At 36.4% G+C, this 9800-nt stretch overlaps 1 pseudogene; it reads left to right on the top strand.

Annotated features, from left to right (window-relative positions):
• The first annotated feature begins 7210 nt into the window (after window positions 1-7210).
• Window positions 7211-8634, top strand: LOC119533225 (annotated as a pseudogene).
• The last annotated feature ends 1166 nt before the right edge of the window (window positions 8635-9800 follow it).

Genomic DNA, 9800 nt, shown 5'->3' with positions numbered 1-9800 from the left:
TGTGTGTCTGTGTGTGTGTATGTAAAGCATTTTTGGTATCCTTGTGGATTGTGAGATAGTATGGACCTAAATATTTGATACATGGTTTTAAAGCTAAGCCCTAAGTGCTTTTTTCCAATCTTCTAGAATTTAAACTTAATTTCTGCAATCTTCATCTAATTTTTGGCCCTAATTTCCATATGAGTGAAATCCTTTGAATCACTTCAACTTACTCATATTACCTGATATATTTGGATGTTCAGAGGAATGATTGCTTTGCAACTGTACCTTTACAGGCAAATACTTCATATCAAATCAATTAAAAATACTGACCTATATAAACTGACATGCTTTGCACAAGGGAACAATTTCCATCCGTCTAAAAGTAACTCCTAGAAACATACTTTTATATTGCTACTAAGTCCAAAGTTCTCCCTTCAAATATTCTTTATTGGTGTAGGTAAAAATACACACCTAGAATTATTAGCAAAATGATCTCTATTGTTAAAATCTTTAAAGAGGAAAGGGGAGGACAATCACAATCACAAGGAAGAATAATGAGCTCTGTTTCTTGGCAATCAAGAGACTGTTTAGAATCAAGGATTAAATGAAATCTTACACTGCTTCCATCCCTCTTCCCGAAAGTAGGCACACTGTACTATCCTTAGATTGTTACAAAACCAAAGGTTGTGAACATCTTTCTAACCCTGACATTTTGGATATGTACTTCACCCTCTGACAATAGCTTTGAAAAAAATTTCTGCCTTTTCAAACTTACCACAATATTGTTAGGACTGGAAAGATGAAGAGAGAAAAAATGGTGTGGAAGACAACTTTCTTTGATATTGTTATGTTCCTTTTAAGAATACAGTAATTCTTTTCTCATCTTGGAAAGGGTTGTAAAGCTCTATTTTATTAATCATTTTTACAAATTTAAGATACTTCCCAGCATCACTTTGTTAATGCTTCTGTTTTACTCCTTTCTACAAAACTCCATCTTCATCTCCAGTAATTATTTCAGCAGCCATTGTCAACATGCTTTTTTTCCATCAGTTTTCCCACCTTCATCCACTTTGCTTTAGTCTTGACTTGTTTTTCTGGAAGTCAAGTCCTCTTGTCTCATAAGTGAACAAGACTTGTAGGTTTTCTTATGACTGGCAATGCCATCCTAACCAGGTTTTAAATTTCTTATGCACAAATCTGAAATTGAAAAATACTCTGAAGTAGAAAATTTGATCAGTGTGATGGTACAACTAGTAAGGCTGACATGAATTTTCTTCCTACACACACACCCAGTGTGTTCAGCCCTTTATTTCACTGCAGTGAACTACCAATGCTCCTGAATAAACAGGTATGTTATGTTACAAACCTTATATGCAGGATGCTACCTTTCTAATAGCCAGTTATCTTCATCAAATAACTTGTTCTGCCTGTCACTTAAATTTTTGGAGTTTACTCATGATTCTGTCTTTTCTTATCAAATGATTTAATCTGGGCATACACATTTCTCTAGCAACTATATCTTTAGATGATAAAATCTGCATTTCTAAAATCTGCATTTCTAGCATGGATAGCTTTACACAGCTCCTTACAGCCATTTCCAACTAAATCATTCCTTAAATATTTTGCTACTTAGAATTGTTGCTATTTGCAGAAAACAGTATTTGCTGGGCAGTATGAAGGCTTTGACAGCTTTCTCTTTATTCACCCAATAACACAATGAGTTATGTATTAGAATTGCCTTTAATAGATAATATCCTTTCTTAATGTTTCCATGAACTTGGCACTGTTATAAACATCTTCCATCACTGAAACCTCATAGCAACTTAATAGATATGCACTGCTAATGCCCTGTTTTTAGAATTGATGGTACTTTGGTACAAAGTAGAGTAAGTTGCTCAAAGTGACAGAATGGAAGACTTGTTCAATCTGCTTTACAACAAACGCTGTACCATACCATTAGGCTATACTGACACAGATTATGAAATTAAACTTATAGATATATACTCATTCTTTCCCAACTGCCATTTTGTCAGCCCCCTAAACTTTCAATTTTAATGCCATGAAAAGAATTATAAAGTTAAATAAGACCTGCATCTACCTCACACAACACATTTAATTTGTCAATACTTTCAGTTAGTGCTACCCCCTGTTCTCATGTTTGTCTTTCTCTGAATTGCCACTGCTAAATTCCATCTTATCTCGCTTGGACAAAAGAAATTTTCACTCCCAAATTATCTCAAGCCCTCTTCTAACCCTCCCCATGTGCTTTGTCAATAGCATTTTTTATGTCTTTAAACAACCCCTTTCTATCCTATTCCCCTTCCATAGAGCTCTGATACTTATATCCCATGAACAAACAATTGTCACCCATATCCATTTCCATACTTTTGAAATCACCATCATTAACACATCTGAACATATTAGACTAGCGTACCTCCTCACTAGCTTCTATCACTAGACCCCCAGTATTATAAACTATAAAACATTGATTTTGCATTCTTCAGAGAGTTCATAGAAGTGGTAACATGCAATGTCTCTCCTTTTGTGTCTGACTTATTTCACTCAGAATTATATCTTCAAGGTCATCTGTGTTTCCATATGTTTCAGGACCTTGTTCCTTCTTACTGCTGCATCATATTCCATAGTATGTAGATACCATGTTTGGTTTATCCACATTTTCTTAGGTCCCTGGCCTGTGATTTGGTGGGGAATAACTGACTTGGGAAAACTGTCTGGGGTGACTTTCCTCCCAAATTTATCTTTCATTGTTTCAAGCTGCTTTTGCTTGGAATGCAAATTCTGGGAGGAAAGTCAACCCAGACAGAGCTTTCCCAAATCAGTTTTTCCAAGCCAAATCATGGCCAGAGTCCTATGAAGAGGAGACAGACTGGCTCCAAGGCATCCTGTGGAAGGGGGTCAGGAAGGGTGACAAACTTCCAACAGCTTCCCAAAGATGATCCTTCTTGGCCTGCCCTGCAGTTGCATCCCTAACTAACTAACAACCCCAACCTTCCCCCACACCACCCCCACCAGCATTTGAGGAAGCACTGCATCTTTAAATTGTTGCTGTCCCTGGCTGGGGTCTGGGTTGACAGGTGGCCACTGCTGCCCTTCTCCAGACCAATGGCTCAGAGCCAGGACCTGGCAATCTGAATCTGTTAATTCAAAAGCCATGATCAGTGATTTGCCATGCACAACACTTTCCATGGGGAAAAGAATGTTTAATTCCCTTTATGCCACTGGCAATCTAGCCAGGGGCTAGACCCCAGGCTGCAAATCTTGAGGGTTGGGGGTTGGGTACCAGTAGCCACCATGTGGAGAGAGAAATTAATGGTTCTTTAGTATAATTTATCAGCCCCTTCCTCCTGCTCTTCCTTGGATGCTATAGTGTTTTCTCCTTTGGAGTTGCAAAAATAGTTGTTTCAGACACTTACTGCCTGTTTAATAGTTTTGGTGGAAGGACTGAGTCTTGGAGTTCCTTAGTCATCTCCCCTGGAGGAATATAATCTTCTTAAAATAAATATTGACACAATCTTTCATCTTTTTCTCACTCATGCACTTAGCTTTGTGATTTTTTTTCAGTAAGATCCTTTCATGCCCGGAGGGAAAAGTTAACTTTACTTTTTTGCTATAAAATTTAATATATCATTTTGTAAAATAGCATATTTGATGTGACTTAAGGGCCTTTCTGAATAAAATATTTCATGGACCCTATTTGACTGTACTTGTAAAATTTTGAATGTACTCCATTACACTCTAGAGACTAACATTTAAGTCAATTGATATGTAAGAGTGGACCACATATATTAATTTCTTTTTAAAACATTGAAATTTCAACTAAAACTAAGCATAATTTCAAGATACATGTTAGAATTTTGTCATCTTAATAACATCCACAGGTTAGGACACTCATTAATATAATGATAATTAGACAAATGACAAGATGTCAAGTAGTGATTTTTACTATATAGAAGTGAAAATATTCTGTATTTTGTAAGGCTATTGAATTTGCAAAGAGAATTTGATCTGAAAATTTCAATGGGCAGATTATAAATATATTTTTAAATCAGACAACTCTGTACTAAAACTCTGTTCTAAAGTGTAGGAGGGAATGATGGTAAACCTCATCACAAATAAATGCTAAGTTTATTTCCTTGTTTACAAGAGATTGGCACAATTTAGCAAAGTTTTAAGAAAGCTTATGGTATCTTGGAATGGTAAATGCTATTTACTGTAGCTGGGAGATTTTTTTGGAACATTAAGGCAGTTGTCATTAATGTCTTGTTGGACTGACACAATGAACAAAGAAACAAATTATACAAGTAATATTTGAAAGAATTTGATGGTTTAGTATTTTATTCCTTAGTCAAAAGTCATTTAACTTGTTTTTCCCTTTTAAAGTCTTTGCTTGGTGTTCATGAATATTGCATCAACTAGCTTATTGTAGCTTTCTTTCCCTCAAGCATAGTAGATAAGTAAGAATTGGATCTTTGCATAGAATGCAGTTTTATATGAGTGGGTGTGTATCTATATGGAAAAAAGACAACAGCCACAGTGAAAATTGTTTCAGTGTTTAAATACAATTTTAATAAAACCTTAAATCCCTTATAAATTTTCCAGTTTAATTCTAATACTTTGTAATACTAGAGGCAAGTAATCTATAATTAACATACTATGAAATAGAACTTTAGTTTATGAAATGAGAAGCATTGGTCATGTGTAGCATTACTTACCCTTTAATTAGCATCATATAAATAATGTAAACTTTATAGAAAAAGTTAAAAATTTAATCTTGGAAGGCAATTTTACATACCGTGCTGTAACATTACTTTTGCATTTTAATTAAATCCTTCTTCAGCAAATAACTTCTGTCCAAATACCAATTTTAAACCATAATTGAAAAAGGACTCATCTTCCAGGGTTTTTAACATCTCTTTAGAAGCCAGAAGTAAAGAAAACTCTAAACACATTAATAAAATGTTTTTTACTCCATTGTGTACTCTTTTGTTGATGGTAGCACAGATAATTGAAAAAAATATTTCTACAATTTAAAATCAAACAGTTTTTAGACTGAAAACCTCCAGCCAGCTATAATTTTTAACCTACCCACTTAGTTCTAGAGGGCAAGGATAGAAATATATAATACATTGTGAAACTGCTTTTGTAAAAATATAATCACAGTGCATTTTTTTAAAAGCTAAGAAACAATGTGATACAGTCATGGGATCTGAAAATGTTCACCTTATTCTTTTTATTATCAGAAAAGTACTGGTGGTCCCTAATGAGCATAGAGACAAGGAAATAGGAATTACAGTAGTGAGAAAAACAAAGCAGGAAGGGATCAAACCAGGGCAGAGTATGGCTGAGGGAATTCTTAAGGGGTCAGAGTGACAAAAACAGGAAAAGAATAAAATCTGGGGTCCCTGCCAGATCTTTTTAGTAGTCTTTGTTATGTCAGAGTATTTGTGAAAATAAATGAGCAACAGCTGGTCAAGGCTCTTTAAGCAAAATATTAAAAACAAAGCCAAGGAGAAGAGAAAACAGGCTTGTGGGAGAAACAAAAATCTAATAATTTCCAAGGAAAATTTTAACAATTTCCAGATAAATTTTCATTGCATTGAGGAATCTGAATTCTTATACCTGGTATTGTCTGTAAATCCCAGAGTACAGTATCATTAGAGGCAAACATGCCTTAATTTTGCTTTACTTATAGCTTTCATGTTGTGACTTGTTCAAAAATCTTCAAAGGATTCATGCTTTCTGTATAGAGAATTAAAATTTCTTTAACATGTTCAAATTTCAGTCTCAAATTATCCAATGCCATTTTTTAGTTACACTTACATTTTGTTCTCTCTATAAATCCTCTGATAATAGAAACTTTTCATGAAATTTGGGATCTCACAGATTTATAGAAGGATACATGAGTCAGGCAGAATCCCATTCAGAATATAGAAGGAGATCTAACAAAGGAGATCTAACAAGAGAGAGCTCATATAGAGCTAATGTGGAAGCAAGTGGAGAAATGTTCTGAGTGGCTGACATTAACTTTCCATTTTACTTGGAGTTCTTATAGTGGGGAGCAGATACACATTGATTAGTATGGTATGCTTGTTCTATTCTGATTAGCTGTACTGAAATTAGTTTTATCATCGAGTGTTATCAGCAAAACTACAGAGTGTTCCATTTTTCTCTGAAAAGCTCTGCAGGTCAATTATTTCTGTCCTCTGGAGAAGCTCTTATCAGAAAGGCATCTTCTCCTGGCAATATCCATCTTATTTTACTTAACCCTTCTTCACCAAGTTGGACTTACTAGATGCAGTTCTTCCAATATTCCTTATGTTTCCATTCCAAACCATGGAAAAAGCCTTTTTCTCTCCCTATTTTACTTTAATTCATCTTTTAAATTGTACATTGCCGAGAGGTTTGGAGAATTTCAAACTACAGTGAGCACTTCATTCTCAGACATTCAATAGCCCTTGTCTAACCTAGAAACACATGAGATTTGCAGGTGGTCTTTTAATTGTGAAACTACATATTGTTTTCCCAACAAAATAACTAAACAGTAATACTTTGGTTTATTGTAAAAATCACTTTAAAGTTTGCTATATATTAGAAATTGTTTTCAAGCAATCTCATTATTAAATGATCCATAATGCTTTTAGCTAACCATGAAGTGTATATATTTGTTGCATTATAGTGTGCTTTTTCATATTCAGAGACTTGAATGTTGTCTTCTGAATCACTTTTTCTGTTGCTAGTTACATATCAGCATCATGAAGCACTGTTTTCCAGACTTCTGGATTTTTATCTTTAATGTTTTAGCCACTTTTTGTATGGGAATGAAAATATAACAACATGAGAAAATACAAGTGTTTTTCTGCATTTTTTTCTGGTATGATATCTGTGAATTGAACTAGATAACAGCAGAAGTAAAGGTATGACAAAGATCTGGTAAAAGTAGACAAAAGTTTTGTCAATAGATTTGGAATTCTCACTGTTCTGTCCAACCAAGTGACTTGTTTTCACCAACAGTATAATAATATTTATGTAGGGACAAAAGTTACAAGCAGGCATATATGTAGGGACTACCCTGGAGAAATAGGGAAGCAGCATCACTGAGACTGAGAAAAAACAGTCATTCTCTTCATGAAAATATATGTGCGAATTAAAAACATAATTACAGAATCTGTGGCTAGGTAGCCAAGCAGCCAGGCAGCCAAACATACCCAACTTCAGCTCTTCTCTCCAGCAGGCTACAGAGGAAAGAATGGAAATGATTTCAGAAAGGTCAAAAGAGAGTGTTTACTCCTGGAATAAAATTGCAGAAAACAGTGATTTTGAAGCTGTGGAAGCCCTTATGTCAATGAGCTGCAGTTGGAAATCTGATTTTAAGTAATACATAGAAAACAGGCCTGTTATGGCAGTGTCCGATATGTCGGAGGAAGAGAATCTGCTTCCTGGTGCACCTGATTTTCATACAATCCCAGCATTTTGTTTGACTCCATCTTACAGTCCCTCTGACTTTGAACCCTGTCGTGTCAAATCTGATGGCACCAGTGCCATCTACTGGACACTCCATATCATTCTCAGAAACTTCCAAGCCTCACATTGCTCCCTTCAAGGAATAAGAACCCAGTATCTGCCCCCAATCTCCCCAAGGCTCAGGCAATGAGTGTGATTCATCACACAGCTGATGCCCAGCTGTGTAACCACCGGTTCTGCCCAGTGAAAGCAGCCAGCAACCTCAACTATCAGGACAATTCTTTCCACAAAAGAACCCACCTAAATGTTGAGGCTTCAAGAAAAAACATACCATGTGCAGCTTTGTCACCAAACAGATCCAAATGTGAGAGAAACACCATGGCAGATGTTGATGACAAAGCAAGTGCTGCACTATGACTTTGCTGTGTCTTCCTCAGAGTCAGTCATCTGTAGGTCTCAGCCAGCTCCCATGTCTCCACAACAAAAGCCACTGTTGGTCTCTCCACCTGCAGTGTCAACAGGGGGAGTGTCACCTGTGCCCATCAACTGCCAGATGGTTCTCCTCCCTGCAAACAACCCTGCTGTGACAACAGTTGTTCCCAGCACTCCATCCACTCAGCCCCCAGCTCTCTGCCCTCCTGTTGTGTTCATGGGCACTCAGGTGCCCAAATGTGTGGTCATGTTTGTCATACCTTGGCCCATTGTCCAGAACCCCAAGCCTCCAGCAGTGAGCCTGAATGGCACCAGACTGTCTCCCATTGCCACTGCTCCAGGGTTTTCCCCTTCTATGGCCAAAGTCACTCCTCAGATTGATTCATTGAAGATAAGAAGTCATATCTGTAGCAACTCAGGATGTGGCAAGATGTACTTGAAAAGTTCTCATCTGAAGGTTTACAGAGAACACACACAGGAGAAAAGCATTTTAGCTGCAGCTGGAAAGGTTGTGAAAGGTGGTTTGCCCATTCTAATGAACTGTCCAGACACCAGTGAACCCACATGGGTGAGAAGAAATTTGCCTGTCCCATGTGTGAGTGGTAGATCATGAGGAGTGACCACTTGACCAAGCATGCCTGGCACCATCTGTCAGCCAAGAAGCTACCAAACTGGCAAATGGAAGTGAGCAAGTTAAATGATATCACCCTGACTCCAGCCTCTGTCCCCACACAGTGATGGATCAGAAGGTGAAGAATCACAACCAACTCCAGTCACAGCCAGAAGCCACTGGTGATATGAAAATGCCTCCACTGCAGGTCTGTAACTTTCCAGTGTGGGCTGAAAACAGCAGGCCCACAGCCTTTGGTGAAGGCCCAGCCTGGGTTAGATGACAAGATGTTCTGTGGCCACAGGCAGGTCACAGAAAGACAGATTTCATTTCTTATCACATAAAAGAGATGAGAAAGCTTTTATTCTTTTGAATATTTTTTGAAGGTTTCAGATGAGGTCAACACAGCACAAATTTTGAATTTCTGTGCACACTTTGTTACCTTTATTTTGCTGTATATACTTGAGACCAACTTTTCAATGTGATTCTTTTAAAGCACTTGTTTCAAGAGTATAGAGACTGGGAATAAACATTATGGTACAGAGATGGAGATGTAAAATCAGTTTGTGTTACTACAGATACTGTTATCTTTTACTAGAGTTATCTTGTTCACTATTCCAAGTGTTTCCAGTCAACTTCATGGGTATAGTTGCTAAGTACCTCTAGAATTAGCATTTTTACACTATTGCTGATACTTTGAATTGAGCAGCTGTATATAGGTAAAGGGCCCCCATAGTTGGAATCCTTATTAATTTAATTGCTTTGAAGTGTAACTAGAATTCTTTTTGCATTTTTGTTTTGAAAATTTAACAAATAACTATATCTGGGCATTTTATTATGCTTTGAACTTTAGTTTGCCTGCAGTTTCCTGGGTAGATTTGAAAATTATATACCAATGTGTTTTCCTAGACTCTTAAGATACACTACACTTTGTTTAGAAAAAAAATCTGAAGATGAAAACATATATTGTAAAGAGGGGATATCTCGAATGTTAGAGAACTCTTTGAAAAAGATGGCTTATGTCATCAGTAAAGTGTCCTTATGTTATAATGATAGACCTTGTGTGCTTTATTGAATTAGAAAATTAGTGATCATTATGCACAAATGAACAAATATTGTCCTGTTAATTTATAGGAGCTTTTTGGGAGATGTGAAATTAGGTGAATAGAAAATTTATTAGGACACTTTTGTTAACATTGTATCTGTTATATTCTGTTGTATGGTGGGTTGATATACACAGTGGTAAAACAAAAGTAAATTGTTTAAAATATAGTGAAAATGACACAATGTCTTC

This window comes from Choloepus didactylus, chromosome 4 (assembly GCF_015220235.1).
Source record: "Choloepus didactylus isolate mChoDid1 chromosome 4, mChoDid1.pri, whole genome shotgun sequence".
Classification (NCBI taxonomy): Eukaryota; Metazoa; Chordata; class Mammalia; order Pilosa; family Megalonychidae; genus Choloepus; species Choloepus didactylus.
The sequence above is the reverse complement of the archived record's forward strand: the minus strand, read 5'-3'. Positions and strand labels throughout refer to the sequence as shown.